General features: G+C 40.2%; 1 long non-coding RNA gene across 3 annotated transcripts in view; it reads left to right on the top strand.

The window, feature by feature from the left end:
- LOC120405802 overlaps nt 1-19536 on the top strand; it is a 117101-nt gene extending 97565 nt beyond the window's left edge. For all 3 annotated transcript variants that reach the window (XR_005598893.1, XR_005598891.1, XR_005598892.1), the window contains 3 exons: nt 17055-17191; nt 17588-17755; nt 18837-19536. This is a non-coding gene — a long non-coding RNA (uncharacterized LOC120405802). The remainder of the gene's footprint in view (nt 1-17054; nt 17192-17587; nt 17756-18836) is intronic.
- Nucleotides 19537-21392: the final 1856 nt, after the last annotated feature.

Raw genomic sequence — 21392 nt, 5'->3', positions numbered from 1 at the left:
TGATCATTGCCTGTTAGGTTCACTCCCTCTGGGGCACCTGGCATTGGCCACTGTCGGTAGACAGATACTGGACTAGATGGACCTTTGGTCTGACCCGGTACGGCCGTTCTTATGTTCTTATGTACACTCCCAGATGGAGCCCCCACCCTCCCCACACACCCCAACCTGCTGCCCCAGCCCGGAGACCCCTCCTGCACCCTGAACACCTCATTTCTGGCCCCATCCCAGAGCCCATACCCCCAGCTGGAGCCCTCACCTCTTCCCACACCCCAACCCCCAATTTCATGAGCATTCATGACCCATCATACAATTTCCATACCCAGATGTGGCCACCCCTGCACTAGAAATACCCCCATCTAATGATTTGCCATTGACACCTACTTTTTGAGATCTGTCAGTCAGCCAGTTCTTAATCCATTTAACATGTTCTTTATGGATATTGTATAGTGATAATTTTTTAAATCAGAATGTCATGTGGTACTAAGTCAAACACCTTACAAAATTTGATTACATGTATGCAGTTACCTTTATCAACCAAACTTGTAATCTCCTCAAAGAATAAAATCAGGTTTGTGTGACAAATTTTCCATAAAACCAGGTTGGCTGGCCTTTATTGTATTCTTATCCTTTAATTCTTTCATTGAATCCCATCTTGGCTTTTCCATTATTTTGCTTGGGATTGATATTAGGCTAGGGTAACCAGACAGCAAGTGTGAAAAATCCGGACGGAGGTTGGGGGTAATAGGAGCCTATGTAAGAAAAAGCCCCAAATATTAGGACTGTCCCTATCAAATCAGGACATCTGGTCACCCTACGCCAGGCTAACTGGCCCAGGGTTACCCAGGTCATCTTACTTGCTCTATTTTAATAGTGACATTCTTCCAGTCTCCTGGAATTTCATGGGTATTACAAAATGTATTAAAGATGAACATCAATGAGCCAGATCTCCTCAGCCAGTTCTTTAAGGACTTTTGAGTGCAAGTTATCTCAACTTATATAGCTACTCTCCATGCAAAATAGATTTTCCATAGCTGAGCGAGCCATCCCTGATCTTATTCTGATTTCTTTGGAACAGCCTCTTTGGTTGTATTTATATGATCCCATTTATAATTAAATTTATCTACTGCTTCTACAGCTTGTACATTAATCTTGACGTCCGCTTGCATCCTGTGCTTTTTTTTAAGTCATGTCAATGAACATGCATTTTGTATTTATCTCATTCAGGAATAGTCCATATTACTCACTGTTTCTACAAACTCCAACATTTATTGCAGGGGTCGGCAACCTTTCAGAAGTGGTGTGCAAAGTCTTCATTTATTCACTCTAATTTAAGGTTTTACGTGCCAGTAATACATCTTAATGTTTGTAGAAGGTCTCTTTCTATAAGTCTGTAATATATAATCAAACTATTGTTGTATGCATTAAATTAAAATGCAGAGCCCCCTGGACCAGTGGCCAGGACCCAGGCACTGTGAGTGCCACTGAAAATCAGCTTGTGCCATAGGTTGCCTATGCCTGATTTGTTTCATTGCATTGGTGGCTGTGGCAAAGAGCATCATGTCATCAGTATATCTGTGGCCAGTTAAGAAGTGTCCACCAATGAAAATCCCGATTCCTTCCATTTTGTCAAAACTCTCCAAGGCTTGTCTCATAATAAACTCTGCATCTATATGAGAGGCTTGGGGACAAAATATATCCTTGTCTCACATCCTGCCCAGTAGAAGCCACTCACTGTTGCCTACAGCTGTTTTTGGAGGTAGACTCTTGTGATGAGTTCAATGAAGTGCTTGGAATCCCCGTATCTGACAGTATCCTCCAAAGCGGGTCATGTTGGATGGTATCAAATGTTTTGGAGTAGTCAATGAAACACATGCATACTGGGTGATTGTACTCTCTGCATTTTTCAGTGATGTGATGGATGGTTGTAATTCAGTTCCATGTCAGCTAGGATCTGAAAGTAGCTTGTGTGATGGTAGTTTTGCTTCTACCCTTTGTTTTATGCAATCCTAGATTACGTAGAGCAGAACTTCGCTCATGTGCAATATCAGGGAGATGATACAATGGGATACTTTGTTTCCCGTCTTTGTTTTATATATCCAAACTAGAGCTAGTAAAATGTTATCATGATGAATTTTTTATTCTACAGTGTGTAAAATCTTGTATTTCAATCACACAAACAGATATAAATGTAAACTATTACTGAAAAAATAATTAATTGAGCCACCAGAATGTGCTCGAACTGTGTAAACTGTGTGAATGGATAGCTGGAACTCTTGTCGTTCCTTACTCTATCTCCTCCCTACTACTTGGTATCCCAACTCAGTGCATCATGTTTATGAAATAAGATTTCAGTTAGTTTCATATATATATATATATATATATATATGTATATATATATATATATATACACACACACACACACAGTAATATATTTATATTCATTTTCAATTAATTTTGTTAAATGTTTAATTATTATATTTAATGGATATCATTTTCATTATTTGTTCAACTCTCCCCCTAGCTTTTTTTAAATCCCCCCATCTGTCATTATCAATACATTCATCATGGCAAAATAGCCAGGTGAATAAATACACCTACTATATAATATATACTGCTATATAAATAATTATGAGAAAATCAATGCTAGGATTTTTTTTAGTGTATCTTATGAGGGATAGATATTTTAAATGAGGTTTATTTATCCTGTTTGCTTTATTTATAAATATTTTTGATTACAAAATGGCTAAAATTCAAGTAGGAAAAGTAAGAAGAGTGATCTTAATAAATTGCATTGTTCAGCTGTGGTGATACAGACAGAGTCCTCCAAGGTATTTAATAAAGTAGGCCAGAGAACTCTCCTTTGTGGATAAAACTCTGTTGCAACTTTGAAGTTGTTGGTGAGATAGATCTATTACATTATTAGCTCTGGGGTGAGGTCTCCCAATGCTGCTGAAATATGCTCAATTTAGATTCTATTTTATATCACTGTGTCTGGATAATTTTATATCTATATTTTACTTTTCTAATGCTGAACTGACTCACTTGTAATTTTTAAAAGATTGCAAACCTCTTTTAAAAAGAAACGAAAATATATCTTCATATTATATTTTGATTATATTTAATTAGAATAATAAAAGGGTCAGAGATAAGGTTAACCCAGGAACTTCTGGTATATTTATGCTTTTTTTTCCAATACTAGCACTTAATAAGAGAGGACATTTAAACTAGACTGCAGGAGGTTAAAGAATGTAGAAGCTACCTGTTCTGTCAATATGGGGTAAATTTAGCCCCTGTCTCTGCCATTGTGATGGGCCCTTGACAGTGGAACTGATACAGTTCATCTCCACAAGAAGGAGCTGCAGGAGGTAAAGTGAGCTCACACGTCTCCGTTGTGTTCTGAAACCCTGCTCTCTGTGAGCTACCTCTACAATACCATGCAGGGAATGGGCATACTAGGATTCTAGCTAGGTACCTGTATGGCTTCTTGGCCATAATCTCCAAGGGTGAAATTTACCATGACGCAGGTCAACAGTAAATTTATACACTGCTAAAGCTTTTAAAATTGGATTTAAGCAGTGCATAGTCCTAGTGATGTAGCTTAAGGAGGGCTGTGTAACAGCCACAACTTCTACCACATTTCCTCTCCTTCCTTCCTACCCATCTACTCTGTGCCAAGATGGACTCTGAATATCATATCCATATTTGTCCTATATGAGCATTTTGCCATACTCATGCTGCATACATACTAATGGATTGAGTACTAAGAAGATGAATAGAATGGAATAAATAATTTATCCCAATTGTCCTTAGAAACATTGTTTTTCTACCAGACAATGCTGGTACTGATTCAAATCTTGATTCAAACCCATGCTGTCATACTTTTTCAGGTAGAAGGTGGGTCAAATTATCTAATTACTTACTGACATTTTCATGGTATCTTTGGCACCCAGGCACAATAAGGTGGGTATTTCAATATGTGCTGATCCTCAATTTAGACCTGTTTTGAACACACAAAAGAGCCTTAAATGATCTGTCCACAGCATTGAAATACCAACCTTAGTTGATACTTTGAAAACTCAAAGGCTTCACAAGATGAATAGCAAACTGTGGATGACAGCTCCTGTGGAGCCATTATTAAATTGCAGCAGTGAAGACTGCATTGCTTTGGATTTAGATAAAAGACTCCATACAAGACAAATGGTAGGAGGACATCAAACAAGACTGTGTCCATGCAGTGACAGAAGCAATCCAATTGAAGAAGCTGTTGATTTCCCCAAGGCAACATACTATTTCTTCTTGAGTAATTTATATTAAGGAACTAAAGATTGTATATTCATCTTCTATTTACACCTTTCCCTAAAAATACTGCTTCTAGTTGTCAAATGTAAGTCTTGCTTACACTATTTGCTAGAAGGGAAATATCAATATGGGAACATGTTAATTATTTTCCATCTGGTTTTATTTAACCACAAGAGCAGTATGTGTAAAGGTTATAGATGCAAAGTTACAATCTATAATGATCAGATAAAAAGATTAGTCAGCAAATCGATAACATGCATACCACCAGGAAGCACTATGCACTCAAGGCAACAATGAATACAAAGGGTACAGATAAACATCATCACCTTTATTTAGATGAAAGCTGGTTGTAGAGTACTTCCACTGTCTCATTAATAATGTACAAACCTCTTGGAGGCTTTGTTTGCTATACAAGCCTAATCCAGTCTCTTGAATAAATTTGAAAATGTGTACATTTTAATGTAAAACTACTGTATATAAAACCAGCATCTTGCTCTTTTATTGACTGTCACATAGATCCAAACTGTCACCAAGGGAAAGACCCGATGTACTTGTGTAACTCCTTAAACTCTCAAGGCACATGAACAATTAAAGACCAGAATTTAATCTAAACAATGCTGTATGAAGATGGGATTTACAAAGAAGCCGAAGGGATTAAAATTCAATAGAGTTGGTAGCCTACATCTCTTAGGCTCCTTGGACAATCAAAGCCCAAATTGCTTATTAAAGGTATATAACTGTATCCATCTACATAAGAACAGCCATATTGGGTCAGACCAACAGTCCATTTAGTCCAGTATACAGTGCCAGTGGCCAGAGCCAGATCCATAGGGAATGAACAGAGAAGGGCAATTTCAAGTGATACATCTCCTGTCGTCCAGTCCCAGTTTATGGCAGTGGGAGATTCAGGGACACCCAGTGCATGGGCTTGTGGCACTGACCATCTTGACTAATAGCAATTGGTGGACCTATCCTCCATGAACTTATCTAAATCTTTTTTGAACCCACGATAACAAGTTCCTCAGGTTGACTGTGCATTGTGTGAAGAAGTAATTCCTTATCTTTGTCATAAACCTGTTGTTTATTAATTTCATCGGGTGACCCCTAGTTCTTGTGTTATGTGAAGAGGTAAATAACACTTCCCTATTTACTTTCTCCATACCATTTATGATTTTATACACCTCTACATATCCCCCTTTGTCATCTCTTTTCTAAAATGAACAGTCCTAGTCTTTTAATCTCTCCTCATATAGAAACTGTTCTACCCTTAATAATTTTTGTTGCCCCTCTCTGAACTTTTCCCAATACTAATATATCTTTTTTGAGATGGGGCAACCAAAACTGCACTCAGTATTCTAGCTGTGGGCATACCATGGATTTTTGTATATTGTCATTATGATATTTCCTGTTTTATCATCTCTCTCTTTCCTAATGGGTCTTAACATTCTGCTAACATTTTTTGACTGCCACTGCATCTTGAGCAGATGTTTTCAGAGATATAGCCACAATGACTCACTTTCTTGAGTGGTAACAGCTAATTTAAACCCATCATTTGGAAAAAAATAATCCCAGCTTTACATACAAACTTGCATTACTTTGCATTTATCAACATTGAATTTTATCTGCCATTATGTTGCCCAGTTCAGTGAGATCCTTTGTCACTCTTCACAGTCAGCTTTGAACTTAACTATCTTGACTAATTTTTTATCATCTGTGAATTTTGCCACCCAACTTTTCCAGATCATTTATGAATATGTTGAACAGCACAGATCCCAGGACAGATCCTTGGGGGACCCCATTATTTACTTATCTCCATTGTGAAGACTGTCCATTTATTCCTATCCTTTGTTTCCTGTCTTTTAACCAGTTACTGATTCATGAGAGGACCTTCCCTCTTACTCCATGACAGCTAACTTTGCTTAAGTGCTTTTGGTGAGGGACCTTGTCAAAGGCTTTCTGAAAGTCCAGGTATACTATATCAACTGGATCACCCTTGTCCACATATTGTTGACACCCACAAAGAATTCTAATAGATTGGTGAGGCATGATTTCCCTTTACAAAAGCCCGACTTTTCCCTGACATATCTTGTTAATCTGTGTGCCTGATAATTTTGTTCTTTTCTATAGTTTCAACCAGTTTGCTTGGTGCTGAAGTTAGGCTTACTGACCTGTAATTGTCAGGATCATCTCTGGAGCCTTTTTTAAAATATTGTCATCTGTTACAGAGACTGATTTCTGTGATAGGTTACATACAACAGTTAGTAGCTCTGCAATTTCATATCCTTCATTACTCTTGAGTGAATACCATCTGGTCCTGGTAACTTCTTACTGTTTAATTTATCAATTTGTTCCAAAACCTTGTGTACTGACTCTTCAGTCTGGGACAGTTCCTAGAATTTGTCACCTAAAGAGAATGGCTCGGGAGTGGGGACAGGATTGCCAAGTGTCTGTTTTTCTACCAGAATGCCCAGTTGAAAAGGGACCCTGGCGGCTCTGGTCAGCACTGCTGACTGGGCCGTTAAAAGTCCGGTTGGCGGGGCTGGCAGGCTCACTACCTGGCTCTGTGCAGCTCCCAGAAGCAGTGACACCTCCTTCTGGCTCCTAAGCAGAAGAACGGACAGAGGGGCACTGTGCGCCAGTTCCACAGCTCCCATTGGCCAGGAACCACAGCCAATGGGAACTGTGGGAGCAGCACCTGTGCTTGGAGGCAGTGCACACCGTGCAAAGCAATCTGGCCACCCCTCTGCCTAGGAGCCGAGGGACATGTTGCTGCCTCCAGGGATGCCCCCCAACGTAAGTGCTGCTCGGAGCCCACACCCCCTCCCACACCCCAACCCCCTGCCTCAGCCTGGAGCGCCCTCCCACACCCAAACTCCCTCCCGGAGCCCACCCCCTGTACCTCCTCCAGCACCCTGAACCCCTTATTTCTGGCCCCTCCCCAAAACCCACACGCCCAGCCCAGATCCTGTACCCCCTCACACACCCTGATCCCCTGCCTTAGCTTGGAGCCCCCTCCAGCATCCCAAACCCCTCATCCCTGGCATCACCCCAGAGCCCACACCTCAACCCCATGCCCCAGCCTGGAACCCCCTCCTGCACCATGAACCCCTCACTTCTGCCCCCCCAGATCTCACACCCCAGGATGGAGTCCTCACCCCTTCCTGTACCCCAACCCCCTGCCCAAGCCCGGTCAAAATGAATGAACGAGTGAGGGTGGAGGGGGAGAGCAAGCAACAGAGGGAGGTGGGATGGCGTGACTGGAGGGCGGGGCCTCAGAGAAGGGGCAGGGGCAGAGCAGGGTGTTCAGTTTTGTGCAAGTCAAGACTGTTGCAAAGAATTTATTTAGCTTCCATGCAATGGTCTTGTCTTCCTTGAGTGCTCTTTTACCATCTTGATGGTCCTGTGGCCCTCACGGACTGTTTGGCAGGCTACTTACAAAAATGGTTCGTTTTTATGTCCTTAGCTAGTTGCTTTTCAGATTCTTGCTTTGCCTGCCCTATTATACTTTTACACTTGACTTATGTTCCTTTCTGTTTTCCTCACTATGATTTGCCGTCCAATTTTTAAAGGATGCCTCTTTGTCTGTAACCATATCTCACTATATGTATATGCATTTGTGTATATACATGTGTAATACATACACGTACACTTATATGGGTGTGCGTGCACAAGTGCACGCACACATACTGGAATGGTTTAGTAGTAGGATTTGAGCTATGAAGAGCAGTTTTAGGATTTTTTGGATATTTGTCAGTCTTGGTCCTCCAGGTTCTTCCATCACCCTTCTTCTCATCCCCTTTTATTGGATTCCATAACTGCCAACTCCTAGTTTCCTGTCTTTGTTCAGTAACCCTTCTATAGCAGCCATCTTCACACTCTCTTCTTTCTCTCAACATTCCTCAGCATTCTTATTCTCTTTCCCCCTTTTAATCTGTGCCTCTTTTCCTAGACTCCTCTTGTTAAATATAGATTGGACTGGATTTAAAAAAAAACGAAAGTGCCCATCTCCTCTTTTTTCTTCCCCTTACTCCCCCAAACTAGCACTCCTTTGTACCTCAAGTTTCTATAGCAGCCTGGTTTATCAAGCACGCCTTCCCACCAGAATTTACCACCACAAGTCAAAATGATAGCTTTCTCTGATGCACCATGACTGTCTTTAGTCTTTTCACTCAATGTCTGCCCTGTGTTTCAGTACTATAGTTCCCTAAAATCAGGGGCCATTTTCAAATGGTAACAGAGAAGTGCCAAAACTATAATCTTTTCTCTGTCATCCCTCTCATAAACTCTGGTGGTTCAGATGGAATGGAACCCAGATCAAAAGAGAGTTTTGCAAAATGAAACCCAAACAGCGAAAGTTTTGAAAAATTAACCTATAGGCCTCCTCAGCCCCATCTCCAAATGATATGCTGCTTGGCTGGTTTAATGTGTGTGCATGTGTACCTCTGGGCTTCTGGCAGTGGTCTTTTCATTTTCAGTATTCAGTTTCAGGGATATTCTGAGCAGTATATTGCGCAATCTAAAAGCTGAGTTTGTTCTGAACAGATTCATTGAAAAGAACAGGTTTCAATAAGCTAAACTTAAAAATAGCTTCAATAGTGTCTAATCTGTGATTCCTGCACAGTACTGATAATTAGAACTAAAAAAAAATACCCCAAAACCCCACAGAAAACTAACACGATTGATCTCAGTGAAAACAGTTTTGTTTTGTTCTCTTGAAGCTATTCTCAGAATACTACTTTGCATGATTACTTGCAGTATTTTTCCATCTTCTGTGTTACTTTTAAAAAACTGGTGTGTAATGATTTTCTTGGTTTGTCTGTAACTGAAATAACTACGAAGTGTAACGGTCAGGATGGGAGAAACGGGTAACCCCTTGAAAGGTTATTTTCACATTCCTTTTTTTGTTGTTGTTGTTATTGGCCAAAGCCCTACTTTTTTCATACATAGACAAAGCTTTCTTCTTCGTTACAGAGCTTTTTCTTTTAATTAGCTCCCAACTCCTGCTGCATCACTTTTCCTCTTGTTGAGAGGGTGTAATTTACCATCTCTGCTGAGCAAGCAGGAGAATGAAGAGCTGGACCAGCTTCCTCTCTCATCCAAATACCTAGCATCTGATTTTCAGAAGTGCTGAGCACCCACAGCTCCCATGCCTTCAACTGTGCTTATGGGTGCTCAGCATCTGTGACGATCAAGCCCCAAGGGCATCCCCTCTCCACAGTGCAACCCATGAGGTGAGGGTCTTGAAGCTGCTTCCACACTTGCCTTACATGCATAACAGCACCACTGGGGGAGCCACTGGTTTTTCTCTTACATTACTATTCTTTTCCTCGGGCATGAAGGATCACAAGAGCAAAATGAATACCCCCATGAATCCTTTTCCAAACTGGGATTGTTTGTAAAGCAATAGTGTACGTTCTGGCCCCTCCCCATCTTTGTTGTTGTTGTATCATTGATAAAATTACTTTCTATTCTGAGGTGAACATTTGTTATGTGACTTTCATCTATTAAGTTTTTTTACTTTTCTTGACATCTCAGGCTCTTTCTGCAAACCATTACCTATTTAGATTCTTCTGGTCTGCAGGTTTAAAAAGAAATTCAGTGGTCGTGACAGGCTGCAATGCCTTTTCAGGTTTCTCTCTCTCAGAAAAAAGAAAACAAAAAAACAACAACCCACTAAGCCGGTGTCAACTGCAGGTCTCAATAGCATATGTTCATTCCACAGTATAAAGTCACTTTAAATCCCCTAGTCCCTCATTTCCCCTCCCCAGGAGGAATCAAACCAAACAGCAAACAGCTTACATTGTCAAGATCTGGAAGCTTGTTGTAAAAATAACTAGTTCTTGACATTTGAAATTACTCTGGTTCAAACATTTTTTGATCTTTCATATTAGCCCTGTGTCTTGAGAAATAAAAATATGATAATCAGAAAGTACATAATTGGGTTCAGGGTATTCTGTGGTCACCCTCACTGGCTCTAGAGATAAAGGTACTTTGAAAGATTATGCACAGATACCTGGAATTTATTCTGCACTGACTGTGAAATGACAGATCTTTTTTCTTAATTATACCGGCTATCAGTCTAACACCTGTAGTTAACCATTCTCTCTTGAAGAATCTTTTCTGATATGTTTTATTGTTCTACCAGACACTTGGCAGCAAAATGGCACATGGATGTTAAGACGTTTATTACTGAAGACTTAGAGTCTGATTTTAATCTCACTGATGCTTATTTTACATAATTGACTTAAGGCGTTGAAGGACTGGCCACACAAGGGACAACCACGCTTTTGCAAGTATTAGGGCCTGGAAGCTGCTTGTTTTCAAGGTGTTTGGCCAGAAATGTGTATTTCTGTAGCCAACCAATGCAATGTCCAATGAGATGTTTTAGGGAGTAATGTATATTATTATGTAGCCTGGCCAACCCCCTGTGAATTCATATAGCAGTGCTGGCAGCAGACCCCAGAGTTGTCTTTTGACAGCAATTCCAGTTCCCTGCTGACCAGCCCAAGACCATCTCTCGTTAAACCTCCATGAGTACCCTTGCTGCAGCAATGAATCATACACAGAGGGCTTCACACAAGCTGGGTTTATTGAGCTGTATTATAGGAAAATATATCTCAGATGGCCCCGCTGCAGCCAAAACAATCTGTCATTTTTAATTCTTTCTGTCACCTCATTAGGTATACAGCAATAGTGACAGTAAAAAAAACAAAAGCACAAACAAAAACCTGCAACATTTCCACCACTCTTATTGAGACTTTAGCATAAATACAAAGTTGCGAAACGATTCATTGACCAAAAATATGTGCCTTGGTACTATATATTACAAAATGAGACACTGAATGGTCTCAGAAGGCATATAAAGCAATTAAAAATAATGGTGCTTCAAAGTATCATACTATAACATAAAAGGTCATCCCTATAAACATGAAAAAGCTGATTGTAATTTTTTTCTACAGACACACACCCAAACACTTAGAGGTTCCCACCTCACAAGGTAATCTTTACAAATCTCTGAGGATATGCCATATCCCTGTCTCCTCCTAAGTCTGACTGTGTCTTTTCATCAACAGTTAATATTTTATGTGAATACAGTGGAAAATTTTTATCAAGGCCAAGTATGTGTCATAAGACAATACTGTATTCAATACAAAATATTTATCCTGTATGTATATATGATAGTGAAGGAAACCTTGGCTAATCTTCTGTGAAAATGAAAAGCCTATTTTTTCCTCCTAAAGCTTGCTTGTTTTCACATTAATGTATTAAAGTTGTATTCCACTGGAAGCCGCAGAGAGTACATTTTGAGGACTCTGATAATTTTTGCAGTAACACACTGAGTTTGTGATAATAATGTTTATGCACAGATGTAAAGAATGTGCTGACAGATTAAAAAGGAGTCAGCCTGTGTTTGCATAGTGTTCATTTTTATTTAAAAAAAACCCTCATCCTTCACCTGACTATGAACAAACAGCTTTTTCAGGAATGGAACTAGCTCACGGTATATTGCAATTCCCCAACCCCTTCTGCCCCCCGGACTAATTCAAAAATTCAGGTGATGGGCACATCAGAGAATTGCAAGCTTTTATTTTCATTGCAATTAGAGATTTATCTTTAAATATTGTCCATCTAATACAGAAAAAGAATCTCAACCCAGTCAGCAGTACAAAATTGAGAATGCATGCAGGATTATAGAAGGCAATGTAAAATTATTGCAAACCCTTTGATGAACACAGCGATAGATCCCTTCTTTATACATATTCAGTGAAATTCCAACTGTACTAGGGAATTCAATACTGTTCCCAGGGGTGAGCTAAATGGCAGTCTTGGTATTAATGTGGCATATGGCAATTGGTATCAGCTGTTTCTCAATATGATCTTATAGTATTTTAAAGCTAATTGGTGTGCTGGAACCTCATATTGCATTGCATCATGCCCAAGCATGGGAAGAGACTACAGGTAATGCCACTTGCTCTGATTTATCAAAGAAACTACCCTGACCAAACCTAGTAGCAAGCTGCTGCATCCCTAAAATCCAAGGAACTATACTGATTTGGATGGAAAAGCAAAAATGAAGAGCAGTGAGGAGAAAAGCAGGAAAGGGGATGTGGGAGGGCATCATTTGGAAAGTTGAAGCACAGAAAAAGATACTTTCCAGACTCCACCCTTGGAAAATGGAGAGCAACAGAACACAACCATTATCTGACCTGCGGGATCCTACTTTCAGCAGTAGTAGATATTGTACATTTGTTGCTTCTTTTTTAGGAAGTGACCAGGAAAACTCCAAATAATTGGGAGGTATTTATGACTTTCTGTATTTTTTTTATTAATCTGTTCCCTTTCAGAACACTTGATGCTAGATTGATCTGAAAAGTGTGTTTCATTTTGTCTAATTGTGGGTTTCTTTGTTACAGGCAGTCAGTGTTGATGGCATTTGATTTTCCTTGTGGAAATACAGATTTTCTTAGTTTCAAAAGTGGTCTCTGAATTTTTACCAGTTTTTTGAGCATGTGTGTTAGATTTCCACATGCAAACCAAGTCATTAGACATCTAATCTAATAATTTACACATTTTTAAATATGAGATTTAGGTGTATAATTTGCCAGTATAACAATTCACATAAATCTCTCACCACAAGTATGTGCAAAAGCCCTTTGTGAGTTTAAAAATGGAGTTTTTGAGTATATGATAATGTACATAGGCAAAACTGCATTCCTAAGAGATTGCATCCATAAACATAGAGGCCAGGCTAAAACCATTTTGAGAGACTAAAATCAGGTGGGCTTTGTCAGAAGGTGGGAGCAAAGGAAGCTGAATGTTTATCTTAAAAGCATGCCAAAATAGAATTAGCAGTGATATTTTGACAATGAAACCTTCAGGAATGCACTGTCAAGGAAAGTATAATCATCCTTTACAAAGGTGCTCTGAATCCACAATATGTATGGGAATTGTGGGTGCTGAGCACCTTTGAAAATCAGGCCAGGAAACAACTGGACAGTCTATTTGAATTGCACCCCATAAGATGTGTAACAGGATCACAAAAGCTACTGCAGTAGCTGGTAATTGACAGAGTTAATGAATTATGTTAAGCAGGTATAGTACAGAAGAAGCTGTCCCCTACAGAGTGGGATTGGCCACTTGGGAAATACTGTGACAGTTGTCTTTGTGGAAAAATAATGTGGTACTCTTTCTTTGCCAACTCCTATCTATGATGAGATACTCCCCACTAGCACACACACATAGACTTTCACATGGACAAATATATACTTGCAGCCGGTGTTTGAGGGTAGATGATAATATAAGGGAAGGGGAAGAGGTGTAGTGGCTAAATATAGAGCAGCTAAGCTTTTTCCCATGATCCACATGTACATTATTGATTACCAAAAACGAATATGTTGGCTAAATTCTGCTCTCACACACTGAAGTCAGTGGGGTTGCAAGCAAATAAATTAAAGCAGAATTTGGCCTGCTGACGTTTTTGTAAGTTGCACAAAGTTACCTCACAGTTACTTTTAGAAATTTTTAATAATCAACTGTCTAGCCAGCCCCTCCTCAAGCAGAACAATGAATTTAAATGACAAAGGGTATTTTAGAGTAATACTGTTTTCATATTATCTTAGTATATGGAACATGAACATTAACTTTGAAATGACAGGGTTGAGGCTTTGAAATATACAGACCAAGCTAAATGGTCACCAGAAAGATGTCTACATAATATTGAGTAATGAAAAAATATTGGTTGTGTCAGTTTGGTTTGGTTTTGAAATATTCCATAATTCGATTAGACTATCCCAATGTCTTTTTAAAAACATCTCCATGGAACAGCTGGATTTTCTTGACTATCTGGCTCAAAATGTGGAGAATCTCAGATTGTGTCCTGAATCTTTTAAAAGCTGACAGTCTTACTTGGCTATAATATCACTGGCAAAAAAGCAGATGAGACTGAAGCCTTTTTAAAGTTTTGAAGCTTATGGCTCTTGAATTTTTCTTAGTTATTTAGACAAAGTTGAGAGAGTTGTACCAAGGAAATGACTTATTGAACCTTTGAGTTTGTAGATGTAGAGTTATCACCATCAGCTTAATATAAACTCAGGATAAACACATAGGGAGTACTAAAAAGTACTATTTCAAAAGGTATTCTGCAAACAAAGTCATCAAAAGAAGCTAATTGAGAGGACCATACTATTGTTTAAGAAAGTAACAATATTTTGAGAGAGAATCAATACTTAGTAAAGATCTTGGGATGTAAACAAGGCAAATAATAATAAGCATTGCACTACAAGCAATCTATTAATAACCAAAAGACAGTAAATGGAAAAGAGAATGAATGGAAACACTTGTTGATTGTACTAAAGATTGAGGCTTACAGAGATCATGATCTCTTGGCCCAATCTTTCTCACGGATGTAAGTTTCATATAGCCATTTGTTATGATGTTATCAAGAACAGCAGTCTGGACATTCAAATATTTTCAGCATAGCTAGTTACTATTGGGATTTGAAAATTGCTTCCTTACAATTTATTAGGGACCACAGTTTAAAACATTTTTGTACCCAGAGAATCTCAGATGATGCCATTAAGACTGCATAAAATACCACAAAATACAAAGAGATCAAGCCAAGTAGCAATTATCTAAAGCATTTTTCTGGTATCTACCCAGATTTTTCTTTGGGGAGTGCTAGCTCAGTAAATAATCACAATACATAAACAAAGCATTGGCTATAACTCTGGAAAGAACCTAAAATCTTCTCTAAAGTGTTTTGCTTTGTTTGATAAAATAGTCTTTGGGGATGTACTAATGGGCAAAAGCTAAAGATCCAAAGAAAGGGAATTTGATCCATTTGAAAGAGGAGAAAAGGCTGAAGAAAGCAAGTGCAAGAAATTGCTGGTTCTCACTCAAAAAATGCTGACTTCCTCTTGTAGGTCATCTCACAGGTCCACCTTATACCACATAAGAGTGTAATTAAAAAGTGCTGATGTTTTATGCTAGCAGGAATTTTGCCTCTTCAACCCACCAATGAGCCAAAGATAAATAATATTCAGAGTGTAATTTTTACACAAAATTCAGAAGGTGCTGTACTGTCACACAAAACCAGCCCCAGAATAGGGCTTCTAAGCTATTAGTAATCATGATAAGAATTCATAAACACTGAAATGGTATATTATGTTTTCAAGGCATTGTACAAACATACTTATGGTAAAGCTGGGATGTAGGTATAATAATGCTGCATTTAATCTGTTTGTCAGAGGGTGGAGATGGATGGCAGGAGAGAGATCACTTGATCATTGCCTGTTAGGTTCGCTCCCTCTGGGGCACCTGGCATTGATCACTGTCGGTAGACAGGATACTGGGCTGGATGGACCTTTGTCTACCCAATACGGCCATTCTTATGTTCTAATATGTAGCTGCAAATTGTGTGTGTCTGAGAGAGAGAAAATATATGGTAATTATTAACAACGTTGGGTATTTTTAACCAATCCTCTTGGTTACAAATTTGTCAGTATGATGGGTATATCACAGAGGCTGGCAGGGAGGAGGTTAATGTATTTTTTTTTATTAGAAGGACCACAGTTTCCTGCCCTATGTGCAGGTATTTGAAGGGCAGCAAGGCTGGGCCAGTTTTGAATATTTAATTAATTCTTTCCAGTACATAAAAGAGTACTGTGTGCATTCTCTGCACTGGCTTATTTGTTAAATGGGGAATGATACTTAACTGCCTTCTAAGGTAGGGTATAACGTCTTGCTCAGTAATAAGGGCTTTGAAGTTCACAGAAATAGAACAGCAGGTCAGTGAAGGTTAGACCTTAACTCGTGGTCATCTTGTTCCCAGATGAGTGCACTTCCCCTAGGCTACAGGGGGATTGGATGGCAAGAGTCTCGCTTTCTCATTGCCTGACTTGGCAGTACAATGGAACAGGCAGGCCAATGCAAATACAATTCTGCAAAACCTGGTTCACTTGCAAATTTTAGTAGTGGTTTCCTCTCCTTCTCTGGAACTTGGCTGAAGTGTATTTTAGACATTTTCTCTGGCCTTGGTGGAAGCAAGCTAGGCCCTATAGCTGTGCTTCAGATTTTGGCTGAGAAAAGCTGCTATGGGCAACTATGCCTGAACATATTAGAATTTTCTCATATATACATCCTCAAGAAATGTGCTCGAATGCTGCACTAGAGAGATGCTACAGGCATTGTATACAGGAATATTATTCCTTGGAGGCCTGGCATTGAGTAAAGAAATGTATAGTGGAGATAGTACACTGAGAGACACCAACACATGCCAACAAAAAGGAGAAAATTACTAATGAAACAACATTAATTAGTATAATATTATTGGCCATCTCCATATAATTGTGTCCTGGAAACAATGACATAGACTTTCTGAAAACATCTGTCCCTGGTCAATCTGTTGTGGACTTTGGAGGAGTTAGAAAGAAGATGATAAAAGGCACTAATAAAAATTATTACTGCTTACAACCTTTAACCTTTCTAACAAGGATGTCTAACTCATCCTAATGAGGCTCAAGACAAGGACAGAACTGATGCTTTAAATTTATTTCTCAAAACAGTCAATAACAGGTAACAATTGGAAAGTAGTTCCCAAGTAAGGGAGTGTTTGTTTTGTCCTTCCCTTCCAATAGAGTTCCCTCTCATCATGAGACCAGCTTCCTTAACTCAAGGACTGGGGCAGCCTCTTTTGACGTACGCCTGCTCTATGTCCCTGTATGTTGTCTCCATCTCCATCTGCTCTTCCATTTCAGCAATCTGGCCTCAAGATGAGACAAAGGGAAAGGAAATGGTGCTACTCCAGTTGAGGAGTTGATATAGGCTCCATGGCTCTCATGCACCTGTTTTGTTGTGGATGAAGGACCAAAGAATCAGCATATAAAGTATTGGGGTTAGTTTCAGACAATTTTTGCTTTTCTTTCACTGGAAAGTACCTTTCTCAGGGGCGGCTCCACGCACCAGCACACCAAGTGTGTGCCTGGGGCAGCAAGCCGCGGGGGGCGGCCTGCCAGTCGCCATGAAGGCAGCAGCCAGGCTGCCTTCGGCAGCATGCCTGCGGGAGGTCCGCCAGTCCCGCGGCTCTGGCGGCAATTCAGTGGCAGGTACACCGAAGGCATGGGACCGGCGGACTTCCTGCAGGCATGCCGCCGAATCCGCGTTACCAGCAGACCGCCCGCAGGCATGCCGCCGAAAGCCGCCTGTCTGCCGTGCAAAATACATAGAGCCACCCCTGACCTTTCTAATAATGGATGACTGCGGTCTCAAAAACCCATCTTGCTATTTTCAGCAGCTGACACTTGAGCGAAAAAGCCTCAGTCCTGCATGTATTTCCACTGAAGTCAATGCCTCCCCACAATGGAACAGGAATTTTCCCGCACAGATCAGACTGGAAGATCAGGGCACAGAAACAAGTGTCTGGGCTTGGGGCTGTGGCCTTCTGTACAGCAGGACAAAGGTATATCTGACAGAGCTGTGTGTGTTTTGTGGCCATCTTTTAAATTTGTTTCATGTGGCTTTAATGCAGAAGAGATGAAAAATAAACCTTGTCCCTAGCTTGCAGTGCTTGGCTCTCCATTTCCTTCTAACACAGTGTGTTTCAATAAATCATAATTACACATACAAATTCATCAACTAAATTTGGGCATGCAATTAGTGGTCTAATTATATTTTGATTGTAAGTGAGTACTTAAACAGATGACCATGTGTCAGTCCCAATCCCACCCAGTTGTTTTTGTGTTCTCTTTCTAATGTATGCAATTGTTTTTTCACTCTTGAGTACCTCCTGTTGAAATATTTACATACTATACTTGCAAATGCCACTCTGTGCCCATTGAAGCACCCAGTTCTACCCTGCAGCACAAGTGCATCTTTGTAAACACCTACTATTATTATTAGTTTTAAAGTAGTGCCAAGAAGCCCCATCTGAGATTGGGCCCCATTGTCCTGAGTGCTGTACAAACACATAGTAAGAGACAGTCCCTACCCCAAAGAACTTAGGTAACCACGTGCCTATTAGGGGGATATCTTTTTAAGAGCTCTAGAGAGAAGCAGGAGAGAGAAGTGAGTTGTCTGGGTCATTGCAACTAGCCAGATGCACAATTAGCATTCCATGCCCAGAAGTTTCTGGAATTGAAGCGTGGTAGTTTTGGGTATATGCGATAGGTTCCATGTAGGTGGACTCAGACCTCATTGAGGCCAATTAGTCAGGGAAGCTGCTGTACAAAAGGGACATGTGACTTTCCTGGGTTGGGAGACACTTAGCCACAGAATCAGAAAGCAGGTGATTTCCCCCTAACTCTGAAGTGCTTTTCAGCAGGTCCTATTGCTAACTTTCCAACACAAGGAAGAATGGCACTGTTAGTTATAGAAAGAGGAAATTGGGAGGGAAAACTAATTTTTCATTTTAGTTGTACACCTTGAATGTTATTTGGTTTTAACCAGCATGGTTCACCACCTCCTTTCTTATTTAAATGTGATTATAGGAAAAGAGCCACTTATATTTTGCTTTTCCTAGTTTTGTATATTTCTTGTAACAGGTTTTTTCATTTATATGCTTAGTGCTGGTTAGTTGGTTAATTAGTTAGTTGACTGGCTAACAGTGATTCCACAGTCCTGCAGAGGAAGAGAGTCTGCCTGGGTTCCAGCTGGACAGTTCTGCAAGCAAAAATGGGGAAGATACTACTCAGCAGACTGTGTAGAGTTGATGAACCATGACTTTAACTGAGACTCAGTGAACTCAGCATAAGCTTTTGGAACTTTGAGTTACTTCTCACTGTGTGTTTGTGGGGACTAATCTGTTTAGATTTAATCTGTTTCTTTGGTTTATATGTATGTAAAACTGTGAAGATAATCAGGGCCGGCTCTAACATTTTTGCCGCCCCAAGCGAAAACAAAGAGCGCCGCCCCGCCCCGAGAGTCGCATCACCCCACCGCCCGAGCGTCGTGTCACCCAAGTCCCCGCCCTGTGAGCTTCACGTCGCCCCGCCCCCAAACGTCATGTCACCCCGCCCCCTCCGAGCATCGCGTCGCGCTGCCCAAGTCCCCTGCCCCCCCCGAGCGTCACATTGCGCCGCCCAAGTCCCCACTCCCCCGAGCGCCGTGCCGCTGAAGCCCACCCCTGCTGAGCGCCGCGCCGCCCAAGTCCCCACCCCCAGCACGGCACCATGCCTCCCGAGCCCCGCCTCCCCCCAGCGCCGCTCGGCCGAACCAAAAAAAACAAAAACAAACCCTGAGTGCTGCCCCGTCCCAAGGTGCTGCCCCAAGCACGTGCTTGGTAGGCTGGTGTCTGGAGCCGGCCCTGAAGATAATGTATATGGATAATGCAGTAGCTTTGTTATGTAGTAGAAATTAATCTATTATTACATTTCATTGTCATTAAAAGATAGTACTTAATTCTTAAGTTCATTCTTTTTGTTCTTTTTGGACTTCATTGGGGGAAGATTGACCCTGTGCAACCCTTGCTGAAAATCCTCAGTGACTGAATTCTGGGTCTCCATGTGCTCTTCTATCGGAGTTGTGTTTAAGCACAAGGGGTGGTGAAGTAAACTCTAGCCCACCCAACAGTTATACTTACACTTTAAGATAAGACTGATAAAGGAAGTACTATAATTCCCCCTTTACAAATGAGGGACTGAGACATAGGGTACATCTACATTGCAGCTGGCAGTGTCCTTCTCAGCTTGGGTAGACACACACATGTGCGTCCTGCTCAAGCTAACATGCTAAAAAGAGCAGTGTAGATAGGGGTAGCACAGGCATCATCACTGGCTAACTGCCTAAATACAAAACTGCCTGGACTCTCTGGGTATGTACTCAGGCTGGTAGCCTGAGCCAGCACCCCCAGGTACACTGCTATTTTTAGTGCACTTTTTAGTGCTATTTTGAGCAGAGCTAGCGCATCTGTCTATCTGAGCTGGGAAGTCCCAGCTGCAGTGTAGACATACCCATAGACAGACTTGTCCAAGATTACACAAGGAATCTGTGGCAGAGACAAGAACCAACCCCAGGTCTCCTTGGTCCCAGTCCAGTGTCTTAACCTTCCTCTTTACCAATTAACCTCTTATATTATTTTGAGATACATATACAAATAAGCTCTGCCCATCATTTTCTAAACGTATTGGTATCACCAATATTGGGCCTCATAATCAGTTCTTTGATTACTGTTAGTATTCACATGTTTCAATAAAAATGAATTTAGCTAAGACTAAAAATACCTTTTACACAAAATATAGCAAAATTTAGATATATATTGATTTACTGTACTTAGCTTAAACCAACAGATTTTTTTCACTGAACTAACTGCCATTAATTTCAATTAAAATGTATTGATCTGGGTAAATGTTGGTTAGAGTAAATGTTGCCTGACTTTGAAAAAAATATTTGCTCAAGCAAAAATTGTATGACTATTTAGATATATGCATATTTTGGGTTGGGGAGGGACTTTACTGGCATCAGCAAAAACATTTAATAAAATTTATTTAAAAATAAAATAAAAAAACATTTAATAAAAATCACTAGATATAAAGGAAATAATTTGCTTCACTGAAATGCGTTGGCTCCAGTAATATTGAGTATTCTATATATTAATTTTCATTTACTATTTTGTTTGAAAATATTAAACACGCTTCAGAAAGTTGCATTTGATTTCAAAATATCAGAAAATTAAGTCCACTGAGGGGGAACTCAGGTTTCAGTATAAAGGCATTTCTTAACCACAAAACTTACATTCCCTCTGAAATGAAATTGCTCTATTTTGGATTGCAGAACTACACTGATGCAGTGTATAGTATGTGGCCTATATTAAAGTACAATGTGCATATTAGGGATAGAATTAGCCTTAATTCATATAATCAAAATATATAAATGGAAATAAAAGTTATGCAAAGAATAAGGCTGATCAGATCTTTATTAGCCTGAAGTCCTGAAGACTGGAAGCCTTTGAGACTTTAAATCCAATCCTGCAAGGTGCTGCTGAGCATCCTCATTTTCCAATGAAGACATGCAGTTGCCTGCATGATTCTGCCTTCAGTTACATTCCCTCAGCCTCTCTGGGTGTAAATTTCTTCATTTTTAAAATATGGATACCAACTCCA

This window comes from Mauremys reevesii, linkage group 5 (assembly GCF_016161935.1).
Source record: "Mauremys reevesii isolate NIE-2019 linkage group 5, ASM1616193v1, whole genome shotgun sequence".
NCBI classification, from domain to species: domain Eukaryota; kingdom Metazoa; phylum Chordata; order Testudines; family Geoemydidae; genus Mauremys; species Mauremys reevesii.
This window is presented reverse-complemented; position numbering and strand designations above follow the sequence as displayed.